At 42.4% G+C, this 13832-nt stretch overlaps 1 protein-coding gene across 1 annotated transcript in view; it reads left to right on the plus strand.

Moving 5' to 3' along the window:
- The window catches only part of PPFIBP1 (PPFIA binding protein 1), a 173729-nt gene that overhangs the window by 79589 nt on the left and 80308 nt on the right, over positions 1-13832 (plus strand). The window lies entirely within an intron of this gene.

A 13832-nucleotide genomic window follows, 5' to 3' on the forward strand; every position in this document is an offset into this window, starting at 1 on the left:
CATTATAAGAGAAAAAATGATCATTGTATAAAATTTGAAAAATACAGAAAAGTATGAAGATGAAATTAAAATATGTTTATGATCCTACTGTCCAGAGATGTGGATAACCATCCCTGAAAACATTTTGGTGGATTTCCTTTTCTTTTCTTTATGTGCACATACATGTGTACCCGTGTGTTTGTACACATACGTACACACATATACGTGGATGTCACACAGCTTTTGAAGCTAGGATTATTGTATTTTATGGTAAAACCTACAGTAGAACATGTATATGGCTATTTTGTCATTTTTAACGACTTTCTTACTGATGACCGCTAGGTGGTTGTTACTATTTTAATAAATCTTCAGTAAACCCCCTTATCAATAAATCCTTGTGTCTCCCTTTATATATCTGTGGCTTTGATGGATCAAAGATCACCGATAGATTAAACTGGAGTTGATATGAAATTGCTTTCCAGAAAGGTTATAGCCATTTAGATGCCCATCCTCCCTCCATCTGTTGGCATTTTTCAGTGCAGCTTTTTCTGTGATGCCCCAGTAGGTACCTGGGGGTGGAGGAATAACACACACACACGCACACACGCACCCACACACACGCGCAGACACGCAAACGCACACACCCACTCCGTCACGCCCTGCTCTGGTGGCTGCCCACATGAACACGGCGCTGCCAGCTCCTGAGCCATAAACTGGGGAGGTTAGAAATCCTTCAGATCCTGACTCGCAGTGGCTGGAAGTCCAACTGCCAGAAGTCTGTGTTCTGGGACTGTTGGTTACTATGGCAATACAAGGACCCAAGTTAGAGTCAGAAATGTGGGAAGAGAAAAAAAAGGGATAGAAAGCCACAAGAGCTATCCCCTTGCTTCCACACTATTCTGTACTCATCCTGTCTTGGGCTGAAGAGGATCCCTTTTGAGGGCAGGAGAACAAAGGCGATGGTAGTTCCTTCCCTCCTGTCACGTGGGTGTGGAAGATGGCTTCTGTCTTAAGGAGTTTGGAGCCTAGTTGGTGAGATGGACATAAACAGCGTGTCATAGGACAAAATGGTAAGTGCAGCAACAGGACTTAAAAATAATGTCATGGGAGGGGCGCCTGGGTGGCACAGCGGTTAAGCATCTGCCTTCAGCTCAGGGCGTGATCCCGGTGTTATGGGGTCGAGTCCCACATCAGGCTCCTCCGCTATGAGCCTGCTTCTTCCTCTCCCACTCCCCCTGCTTGTGTTCCCTCTCTCGCTGGCTGTCTCTGTCTCTGTCGAATAAATAAATAAAATCTTTAAAAAAAAAAAAATAATGTCATGGGAGAACGAAAGGCGGTACCTCACGCAGCCAGGGTGAGTTTGGGATGGGGATATTAGGAAAGGCCTCCTGGAGGAGATTACTTGTGATCTTAGTATTTATGAGACAATAGGAGTTGTGAGGTAAAAGGGGTAAGGGGGAGGTGTCTCGGTGGCTCAGTCAGTTAAGCATCTGACTCTTGATCTCGGCTCAGGTCATGATCTCAAGGTCGTGAGATCAGGCCCTGTGTGGGGCTCTGTGCTGAGTGTGGAGCCTACTTGAGATTCTCTATCTTCCTCTTCCTCTCCCTCTCCCCCTCCCCCTCCCCCTGCTTGTGCTGTTTCTTAAAAAGGGGGGGCGGGAGTGGGGGTGCGGGGGAGGGCCTTTTCGACAGAGGGGAGAGCTTGAGCAAGGACACCTAGGTGAGAAACAGCTGATTGTGTGGGGAGATCAAGCTTGGTGAGGTAAATGGGGGTCAGTGAGATCATGGAAGGCTTTCTGCCCCTGTTGGGGAGCTTGGATATTATCCTGTAAGGCTGTAGTCAGGATGGTGGTATTCATTTATCTGGCATTCTTCCAGGTAATTCAAAATATATTGAAATACTTGGCATGATTAAAACAAAACTTACAATGGACTTGGCAGCATGAATGTTATTAGTTGACTTTCATGAGAATGGGATCCGTAGGTTTGCACGGGGTTGAGGAATGAATGAGAGGAAAGGGAGTGAGAACAGTGAATACAGACTGTACTTTAGAAATGTCTGAATGAGAAAGTAAGAGGAGGAAGCAGAGTCAAGGTTAGTTTTTGCACCCATTCCCCCAAAGAAAAAAGGGGCAAGGAATCGATACGGGGGAGAGTTCAAAATATAAGAGATTGGCTGCTGCTTTTGGAGAGGGTAAGGGCGGGATTCATGGCATGGGTAGAGGGATAGGTTGTTATCCCCTGATATTAGAAGGAAGAAAGTGAAGATGGATATAGAAAAATTTGTAAGAATGCTATGCTGAGGACCTCCATTTTCTTTTTCAAGTTTCCCAGCTAGCCTTTTGTCTTATTGCAAGATTAAGTCTGCATTTCTTTTACACCAATTCTGTTAACTGCCGCCAAGAACATGAGGTGTGTTGGTCCTTTTGGAACTGAAAGCATCCCTTCTGTTCACCAAGCCCTCCCACTTCCCAGGCTGCTCTTCCCTTAACCGCTGTTGTGAACCCTTCCCTTTCCAGTGGCACTTTCCAATGGCATCATGAAATTATTTGAGAATTGGTCAGGTCATAGCTCCACAGTGACCCAGTCTGGTTACTTGGCCTTCGCTGCTCTAGTGCTCTCAGTGGGTAGTAGGTAGTAACTCTTTCATTGTTTCCATATGTGTAATTCTGAGGACAGATGTGGGGTCATGTAGGATCAAAGGCTCTCAGTGGCATAGACTAAACCAAAAAAACTTTTCTATGAGCAAAATCATCTTGATAAACTGGGCATAGCAACCTCCAGTCTGATCTAAACTGTGAGACTATACGATACTGATTTTCGGTCAATTCAGTGATTTCCAGGAAGGGACTAGGGCACCTTCTTGGTTTCCTGGAGATAAAGCCCATGTGTACTCTGAACAAATATATTCGTAAATTAACATTGCTTAGATTTGCTTTTGGTCCATTTTGTAAAAAGGTCGAGTTTTAAATAGCATTAAGAGAAACCGTAAGGTTTTTATATTTATCAAAAAAGAGGCATGGATTTAAACACACACACACACACACCCCAGAAAAAAAGCCAAGAAATACAAGTCTGACTTAAAAGAACCTCAGCTCAATGGAATCTATCAGTTGCTTAAGATCCTTTCCAAATATTTTTCTGTCTTTATTTCCATTTAACAAGATTACATTTTTTAAAGATTTTATTTATTAGAAAGAGCCTGTGTGCGCGCGCGCGCGCGCACACACACACACACACACACACACACACTGGCAAGAGCAGGTGGAGCGGCAGAGGGCGAAGCAGACTCCCCACTGAGCAGGGAGCCCGCCTTAGGGGCTCCATCCCAGGACCCCGGGATCACCAGCTGAGTCAAAGGTAGAAGCTCAGCGGACTAAGCCACCCAAGTGCCCCGAACAAGATTACATTTAAAGCTTGCTGTGCCTCGGGTTTTTCACTGTTGTACTGGTTTACATTTTAGGTTCTGTTAAATAAGATTGTTTTTAGGCAACTTTGTTTCAGATGGAGTTGGGGAAAAACCCTGTCTTCTACCCAACAGCTGGCAAGTGACCACAAGTCCCATGAGTGACTGGGGAACTAGATTAATCCCAGGGCGGTGGCATCAGGACCTACAGACTCACTGGCATTTATTGAGCATTTACTACACGCAAGGTCCTGTGCTAAGCACTTTATACGTGTTTGTTTAATCCTCACAGCAACCCAATCTGTTACGTATCATTATTGGCTCTGTTTTACAGATGAAGGAACCAAGGCATGAGCATTTATGTAACTTGCTCACATTCCAAGATCATAAACCCTAGAACCTGGATGTAAACATAGGAAGTCTGGCTCTAAAGCCCATACTCTTACCTCTACACACTCTTGTCTCTCAGGGTGCTGACTGCCTCCCTCCTCCCTCGAAGATCCCTGGGAGAGGTGACCCAGCCCAAAAGCAAACCCATGTTCTCTTTCTTTGAAATAAACCACTTTGAGTAGAGCTGTATGTTCTAAGAGACTTGCAGGAGGTGCGTGTGGTACGTGGGACTGGCCCAAAACAATGGCGTCCACATTTGGGGTGGGCTAAAAGACTTAGAATGGTTGTTCAACAGCTTCCTCTTTGGCATAATGAGACCTGGATCACCCGGCTCTGGCTTTTTATAAAAACCCTTGTGACTGCCTCCCAGAGCACTGGGAACCCAGAAAAGCATTTGTGAGTAGCTTTCTTTCCGTGAAGGTGAGGGAAAAACTGTTTGTGGTACCGTTACCCGTGGAAATGGAACACTTTGAACTAAATATAAACATTTAAGTTGGAAAAAATTATTTCCCAGCCTAAACCACCAACATTTAGAGTGATCCTGAAGATAAAAGAGTTTCAAATGGGGGAAGCCTCGGAAAAGACTTGAAAGTTTATTTATTTATACACTGTTCTCTCTCTCCATATTTATATATACATGTACAGTTGACACTTGAACAGCACAGAGGTTAGGGTACTGACCATCCCCCCCCCCCCAGTAGCAAATCTGAGCATAACTTTTGACTCCTCAAAACTTAAATACTAATAGCCTTAAGAGATATTGTATTGTTTTGGGGAAAAAAATCCATGTATAAGTGAACCTGTGCCGTTCAAAGCCACGTTGTTCAAGGGTCAACTCTGTGTGCATATACATATGTATGTTTCATCTTAATATACAACTCAGATAGTGAGAGGATCTGAAACTCGCCTCCTCTCTTGTCCAGAAAAGAGGGCATAGTTTGATTTTATATGTGTGTGTGTGTGTGTGTACACATACATATTTCATTCAGCTGTCGTCTTTCCAAGGAAGCAATGGCATATAAGCTCTTTAGGACGCCATGATGAGCAGTGTAGTCAATTCTAAAAGATGACTCAGCTTTCACCTGTAATAAGAGATCAGGGGATTTGGGGTTCCTGTAAGCTTATGTTAATTTTTTTAAGGCTTTAATTTGATTTGCTGGTCAAGCTTCTCTTGGATCACAGTTAATTTAAATATAAGCCGGCTCATCGTCACCATTTCTCTTGAAGTAGAATCATCCATAATAAAACCTCCTCAGATTTTTTTACTTTTTAAAAATATTTTCTTTATTTGTTTGAGAGCAAAAGGTGGGGAGGGGAAGAGGGAGAACAAACTGCTCAATGGGCAGGGAATCCAACTCAGGGCTGGATCCCAGGACCCTGGGATCATGATCTGAGCTGAAGGCAGACGCTTAACTGACAGCCACCCAGGTGCCCCTAAGATTTTTTAAATGATAGGATGTCATGAATTTACAATGTTTTAGGTCTGAAGCTAGTAATAATGATAACTTTAAAAATTGGAACACTTCCTAAAATCCACTTGGCTTGATGGGATTTGGAACCTAAATATACAAAGTAGGAAGTTTCTAATTTAGAAGTTAAGCTACTGTCAGGGTTAATTTTATGTGTTGTCTTCACTGAACCACAGGGAACCCAGATATTTGAGTAAATATTTTTCTGGGCATGTTTGTGGAGATGTTTCTAGATGAGATTAACATTTGAATGGGTAGACTGGGTAAGGCAGATTGCTCTCCCGGGACAACGTGGATAGCCATCAAGCTAATGTTTGAAAGGCCTGACTGCATACAGCAACAAAATGAGTAAGAAAGAATTTGTTCTCTCTGCCTGTCTCTGAGCAAGGACATTGGTCTTCTCCTGCCTTTGGACTTAGACTGGAACTTATTTATCAGTTCCCCTGGTTCTCAGGCCTCTGGCCTTGGACTGGGACTTTACCACTGGCTCTCCTGCTCTCATGGCAGATCTTGGGACTTTTCAGTCTCCAGAAATGCACTAGCCAATTCCTTATAATAAACCTGTGTGTGTGTGTGTGTACGCATACATATATACATATATTTACTAGTGGTCCTGTCTTCCTGGAGAACCCAGTCTAAGATCGCTGCTTATTTTTTATCTTTTGAAATTATGAACTATTTTAACAATACAAAAATAATCACAAACTCTGTGGTATGGTGCAGTGAGGACACAGCATCATTTCTGTGGTAGTCTTGCCCATAGTGCATAATCACGGCCTACGGATGAGACAGTATCAGACAGACCCTGATTATGAGCCATTCAATGAAATAACTGACAAGTGTCGAGCTCATTAAAACAAGGAAAGATGAAAAAACTGTCAAAGACTGCAGAACACCAAGGAGAAGTAACAACTACAAATGTACTTCTGGGGCACCTGGATGCTGCAGTTGGTTAAGCGTCTGACCCTTGGATACAGCTCGGGTCTTGATCTCAGGTTGTGAGGTCCAGCCACCTGGAGACCCGTGGGCTCTGCCTCAGCCGGGAGTTTGTTTGAGATTCTCTCTCTGTCTCTGTCTCTTCCTCTGCCCCTGCCCCCAGAGTAAATAAATAATTTTTTTAAAAAAGTACTGAGGGATTCTGGGCAGGATCCTAGAATAGGAAAAGGATATTGATGGAAAAAGAGTGATTTCGATATGTTCTTTATTTTAGTTAATAGTTTTATAATAGTATTATATCAAAGCTAATTTCCTGGTCTGATCATTGTCCTGGTTCCACAAGTTGTTGGTATTAGAGGGAGTGGGCAGGGGGATGTATGGATACTGTGTTTGCAACTTCTCTGTAAATCTAAAATATGGTCAAAATAAGCATTTTTAAAAGAATACATAAAAATATAGTAAATAATGTAAGAAACACCTATATACTTACAACTCAGTTCGGTCAAGTCTGAACATTTTGCCATGTTTAACTTTTAAAAATTTTTAAATTTATGTTAAGATTTTATTTATTTGAGAGTGAGAGAGCACAAGCCGGGGGAGCAGCAGGGAGAGGCAGAGGGAGAAGCAAGCTCCCCGCTGTGTAGGGAGTCCCCGATGTGGGACTCGATCCAAGGACCCTGGTATCATGACCTGAGCTGAAGACAGATGCTTAATCGACTGAACCACCCAGGTGCCCCGATTTTTTTTTTTTGAAGAAACAAAACATTTTAGGTAAATTTAAGACCCTTTATTCTCCTCCATTTTCCCTACCCCATTTCTCCTATGATCACTCTCCTGAATTTGACGTTTATTTATCTTAGACATGTTTTAATATCATCTTTACATGTTAATATATTGTTTAAATTTTGGAGACAAAAACCAATGTAAATTGAATTTAATTTTAATGCTACTGAACTGTACACTAAAAAATGATTGAGATGGTAAATTTTATGTTACGCGTATTTTACCAAACACACACAAAAGGTTGAAAGGGGAGGAAAAAAACCTAGTGTAAATAGACTACAAGAGATTTTCTTTAGAAAACAGGAAGTCCCCTTATTCCTGTAGCTTGTTTTGTTTTATAAGAATTATTGTGACAAGGGCATCCTTCTTCCAAACTGAATTCTTAGCTGAAATATGTACTGTTTATTTTTGGGGGTGGGGAGAGGACACTGTACAATTTCCTACGCTCTAGTTATAGGTTTATTCCTGAACAGACAAAACCTTATCAAAGCTCATGTACCTGATTAAAGGAGAATGGTGTTTGGTGTGCAGTAAAGTTAAATGTTGTTAAGCCTTTACTGATGCTACATACTCTGCTAGGGGCTTTCACATGCTTGGTCGTTTAATTCCCATGACAACTGCCTGACTTGTGTATTTTTATCCCAATCTTAACTTCTTGTGCAGTTCAGATTACCCAGATCTGCCTTCAGAGGCCAGAGGCCCCCTGGAGGAGGCTGCTGAGAACTAGCCTCAGCTGCTTCTCCCTCGTGGGCTGCTGCAGCTAGCGGACAGTGGCCGTGGCTGAGAGCTATCGGTCTCCTGTGTACAAGCATTTAATAGCAAGCAGGCACAAGAACTGTGCCAGCCAACAGAGAAGCTACTAGCCACATGCGGCAATTAAAATTAAATGAACAATTTGGTCTTCAGTCACACTAGCCAAATTTCAAGTGCTCCGTGATCGCCTGTACCTAGTGGCTAGCTTATCCCAGGGCAGACAGCACATTCCCAGCGTTGCATCGAAGTTCCGTTGGACTGAGCTGCCCTAGAAGGTCTTTATGCTGTGTCCTTTTGTGTATTTGGGCAGCCCTCTGAGCAAAAAGTTTCATTAGAGGCAGATGGGACAATAGTCTAGCCTCAGGATTTGGCAGGATCAGGTGACAGTGTTTCCCCCAAAGCATCTAGAAATAGGCTTGGTGGTAATCTTCAGCTAAGGGCGCCATTTTGAAAGGTTTAGACAACTGGGTTGGAGAGATTCTTGTTCCCACTTCAGCATAAACAGACCATGTCTGTACAGTACTTACAGCCCACCATGAACACCACTTGATTGATGAAAAATCATTTGTGGCAACCATTATACTAAACAACAAGCTCTGGGGTTCAGCAGATAATTGACTCGGTTTTCTGTTTACATGAGTTTTTTTTTTTTTTTCTTCTTCTTTTTTTCAAGAAAGGGATAGAGAGAGAGGTGGAGAGGTGGGGGGAGGAGCAGAGGGAGAAAGAATCTTAAGCAGGCTCCACACCCAGTGCAGAGCCCGACATGGGGCTAGATCTCAAGACCCTGAGTTCATGACCTGAGCCAAAATCAAGAGTTGGATGCTTAACCGACTGAGCCACGCAGGTGCCCCTATGTGAGCTTTTGATTAGTCATTCAAATGCTAACTGCCCCAGAATATAGGTTAAAAATAATAATCGCCTTTGTGTCACAAGTGGCTAGGTTGAAGTATTTTGAAAAATATCAGGCATTGTAACGGACTGTGTATATTCTGTCTCATTCAGTCCTTACAACAGCCCTTTCCCAGTGGCATTGCTGATATTAACCTCATTTTGGGCTGGCTTTAATTCCCCAGGGGCCTGTGGGCTGACTTTAGCATAATTGAGACGGTTGCTTCTTTATTTAAGTGAGAAGTAAATGCAAATTATTTATACAGTTGCCAAACAGATAGGCATGTAGCTTTCTTGTTTTATTTCCTAATGTCAAGGCTTCTACCTACTTTAGACCAAGATTGGTAACGCCTCACACAACACCAAATGCGGGGAATCCATAGTCTTCTCCTAGCTCTCTGTTAAAATACTCCCTATACTTTTCCAGTTTTTATTAATTTAACAGCCATGTGCCTACCGATTGAGTGCCTATCAAATTCCAGGTCACTTCTAGCAACAGCAAATCCATTTTTAACTTGGTTCTGCTTTATCTACAAAACAGAGATAATAATGCTTTTCTTGTAGAGTTTTGGTAATGATTAGAGATTGTATATATGGAATGCATGGTAAATGGCTTATTTTTATTCCATAGTTAAGGAAATTGAAACTACTTCTTCTTTCATTGGCACTGCTTCTCTGGAGAAAATGTTTTATTTAATTTTAAAATTTCAAACATAGGGCTGCCTGGGTGACACAGTTGGTTAAGCGTCCAACTCTTGGTTTTGGCTCAGGTCATAATCTCAGGATCGTGGAGACTGGGCCCCGAGTCTGGCTCCACACTCAGGGAGGACTGTGCTTGTCCCTCTCCCTTCCCCTCTGTCCCTCCCCTCACTGCTCACGTGTGCTCTCTCTTAAATAAATAAATAAAATCTTTTTAAAAAAAATTTCGAACATAGACTCTGATTGTGTATCAGAATTGTGTGTGCATTTAATAATTATACTTGTGTTTGTAGGATTATCTGACCATCTCCTTCCCCTGGGCTGAAGTCTCCACAAGAGAAAGGTGGATGCATTTGGTTGTCAGGCAATTTCTATAGCCACCAGCTTGGTGCCTGGTCTGTGACACACACACACACACACACACACACCCAATTCTGGCAGTCATAAGGAACCACCAGAGTTATCCTTTCTCAGTGTCTCACTTGGAAACCGCACTGGAGACTTTTCCATTTCTAGTACATTCTCCAGTTGGGTTGGAAATGCCTGGAAGGGATCCTTCTGGGGCTAAGCAGAGGTCTGGTGAAATGAATCCCGACCAATCTGGACATTTAGTTCTTGTTTTGCCATTATTCTGAATTGGGTAGATGGTCCTCTTGGTGGAGAGGGTTTTCCACAAGAAAATCTTAGGGGTAGAGGATGGGGAGGATGTAGTGTAGATTCCACTCTGCAGGTGCTTTTAGGTATCTCAGGGGAAACAAGAAACTACAGAGCCTAGTTGGCAGTTTACTACGGTTCTTTAAAAGGCAGCAATAAAATGCTTGAAATGCAAAGATTTTGTTCCAGTTCTCTGGGGTGTTGCAAAGGAAGGGGGGGGTGGGAATGAGGTATAGAAATCTAGGGAGATGTGCTCAAGGTTGATAATCCAGAAGGACCCCAAGAGTTCAGAGGTAGAAAGACTAGCATGCAGCTCCCAAACTAACCCAACAGGAGAAAATATGAATAGGAGGTGGCCTGCGCTGTTTTCCTTAAATTTTGAGAAATCAGAAAGATGGTATGTAGTATCTGGAGAATGAGTAAAGAGTGAATGTGAATAGAAGCAGAAAACGTGAATACCTATTTTAAATAATGATTAACTTCATTTTAATTAGAAGGGAATTAGAAGAAAAGCAGACTGGGAATAAGTGAGCCTAGGTTGGGGGCTGGGGGGGGGATGCAGCTTGCATGTCTTGCTGCCTCTCTCTGGCCGTTATCATCAGTCATCACAGAGCTCCTACTAGCACACATTGCCCGGGGGCCAAAGCTTCCTGTCCTTGCTCCCCCTCCTACCTGTAAAGGCTTTTTACCTGTCTGTCCAACCTTTCCTTAGCACAGATAAAGCTTTCTCTCCACTTCCCTGAAGCTAAATAAAATTAAGCTACAGTAGGTTCCCCACCTCTGGCTCAGATCTCCCACAGCATCTTTGAATAGAGCTGTTGTATGTTTGCACAATGGTCTCCATTCAATTATGAACCACTTGTGCATGCCTCCTTTGGAAGACAGTTTGTTACCCAGAATGCACTTGTGGTGGCCCTATCAGCATTGGAGCTGGTGAAAATGACATTGGTTAATGAAAACTATAGGAAATGATCGGGCAAGGCATTTCCAGATCTTTTTTTTTTTTTTTTTTTTAAGATTTTATTTGTTTATTTGACGGAGAGAGACAGCCAGCGAGAGAGGGAACACAAGCAGGGCGAGTGGGAGAGGAAGAAGCAGGCTCCTAGTGGAGAAGCCTAATGTGAGGCTCAGTCCCAGAACGCTGGGATCACACCCTGAGCCAAAGGCAGACACTTAACGACTGCGCCACCCAGGCGCCCCCATTTCCAGATCTTTTAAAGTTAAAAAAGTTAAATTATTTTTAGAACAACACAAGATGATTATGGAAAATTAGAAGATAAAAGACAAAAAGAGGAAATACGTTTTGGAGACGACCAAAAGAAAAACTTCAAGGTTAGAAATCACATCAGTGGTTGCCAGGAGCTGGGAGTGGAGAAATGGTATCTGCTGCAAAGGGCAGAGAGGGAGCTCTTTGGGGGCTAGAAATAATCTCTAACTCATGGTCCAATAAAAATGTAGTTTGAGCTACAAATGCAAGCCAGTAACTTTTAATTTCCTCATAGGCACATCAAAAAAGGAAAGAGAAACAGGTAAAATTAATTTTACTATATTACTATTTAACCCACTATATGTAAAATATTATAATTTCACCACATATTAATAAGATCTTTTGCCTTTTCTTTTTTTTAACCAAGTCCTTGACGTCTGTTGTGTATTTTATACTTACAGTACCTCTGATTTTTGGATTAGCCACACTTCAAGGGCTCAGTAGCCACATGTGGCAACTCTAATGGGCAACACAGTTCGACACTGTTTGGATGGTGGTTACACAACTGTGTGCATTTATCAAAAATCCTCAAACTGTGTACCGAAAAAGGGTGACTTTTGCTATATATAAATTATACCTCGGTAAAAAAAAGACATTTTCCTGTTAGGCAGAATGAGCCAATACGTGTTCCTTTCATGACCATCTATTAAAATTATTCTCTTAAAATGAATCTCAGAAATAGAATTTGGCAATTAAAAAAAAATAAAACTGAAGAGCGTGCATTAGAACCACCCAAGGCAAGGACTTTCATAGATTTCAGCCGTGTGTCTATGTGCCAGTTTTTCCATTACAAAGTTTGGAAAGANTGAAAATTTAATTAGACGGTGCTGCAGTTTTTAAAAACAGATTTGCATGTGTTTGACAAAATAAAGATGAGCACAGATTGTTTTGAGAAAGACCCGATGCTAATTCTAGGAAAGAGCTTGTTGTTTTCCCTTCTGTTCCATAGCTCCTTCTCTTGCAGTGGTATTAAAAACCGCTTGTCTCTGGACTCCTTTCTGCTTCTATTATATAACGTGCTTTGTAGTAACTATTTTGACTGTAGATCTGTCTGCGGGCATTTTTTAGGGTGTGTGGGGGTTGGGGTGGAGCTCATGTACCCACTTGACAGGAGGAGGTTGTGGGGCAGTGAGTTGTGGGGGAGCAAATTTAACTTTCATAACTAAAGCCAGGAAATATTTTTGGCTGTGTGACAGTGTGTCAGTAGTTATAAATAATTTCATTTGCTATTTGGCAGCTATATTCGTGTTTTCTTTTTGCACCTAAAACTCCCCGTTTAAATTTTGTTGAAGCTAATGTAAACATTCACAAGTTTGAGAATTTAGGGAGATCAGAAAGATGGTATGCAGTATCTTGAGTAAGTCTCAGAGAAATAGGTGAAAAGGGTATCTTCGAAATGGCTGTGTAAAGCTCTGCTATCTGGGCTGAAAAGGAAAAGATAAAACTCATTAGGTCTGAAAAGCAAATTCTGTAAGTGTAGGCTGGGGAAGACCTACTGATAGTACATATAAAGCACAAAGTGTGATGTTGCTGCTTTAAAACTTTACAATCTGCAGAATACATTTAGGAAGTGAACCACAGGGTCAGGAGCCAAGTAAGCCCTTCCGCTTTTGTTCCAATTCAGTTCGGTGTCCTGTGCTCAAGAAGCAGTTAATTTAAGTCTGTAGTTCTCAGGATAGCAGTTCATCTACAGCAGGACTGAGCGAACTTCAGTGTGCATTGAAGGTGCATAGCTCTGGGCCCAAAAAGTTCTATATAAGAGACTAGAAGTGGGGCCTCGGTATCTGTACTCTTCCCGTGTACTTCCAGTGGACTCCACCTTGAGACACACTGATTTAGAACAACTGCTTAGACTTTTATTAGGTTTTCTCTGTATATTAGTTACTGATGAATTCAAATAAAAGGCAGATCCCTGTTGGGGACGTGCTATGGCTTGCAACACGGGGCAGTATTCCAAGTGGTGTAGCCGGTATGAAGTGAAGGAACTCAGAGCAGGAGGGCAGGGCCACCGACAATTGACTCAAAGATATGGGCAGGATTCAGATTGGAGGAGATGAAACTGGGTGTCCAGACACCTTGAGGGAGATAGCATGGCAGTTAAATGAGGAATGACGTCACGTGGGGGAGGAGCTTTACGTAGAGACAGACTGTTTTAGAGTTCCGAGGAAATTTTAGCAGGAGAAAAGGATTATGGGCATTAGGAAGCAGTTGTGAAGGAAATGTAATTGATGGTTGTCCATGGTTCCTAAACTTGGGTGTGCATTAGAATCACCCGGAAGACCTGTTAAAGCGCTGAGTCCTGAGTCCCACCCTCAGAATTTCTGAATCAGTGGGTCTGGGGTGGGGCCCGAGAATTTTAATTTCTAACAGGTTCCCGAGTTCTGTTCATGCTGCTTCCTCTGGGGACCATGCTGTGAGACTCACTGCTCTTAATGAATTTGGTAACTTAATCTATCAAAAACCCATAGATGAGGACTGGAACACATTGTGGGGGCGAGATGGAGGACGGGATGGTAGTCACGGTGTTTTGTGACCTAGAACTCCTACCAGGTAAGCTGTCTTTTCTCCCCTTTCTTCTGAGATTTATTTATTCTCAGAGCAACTGGTC

This window comes from Ursus maritimus, unplaced genomic scaffold (assembly GCF_017311325.1).
Source record: "Ursus maritimus isolate PB19 unplaced genomic scaffold, ASM1731132v1 scaffold_26, whole genome shotgun sequence".
Lineage (NCBI taxonomy): Eukaryota > Metazoa > Chordata > Mammalia > Carnivora > Ursidae > Ursus > Ursus maritimus.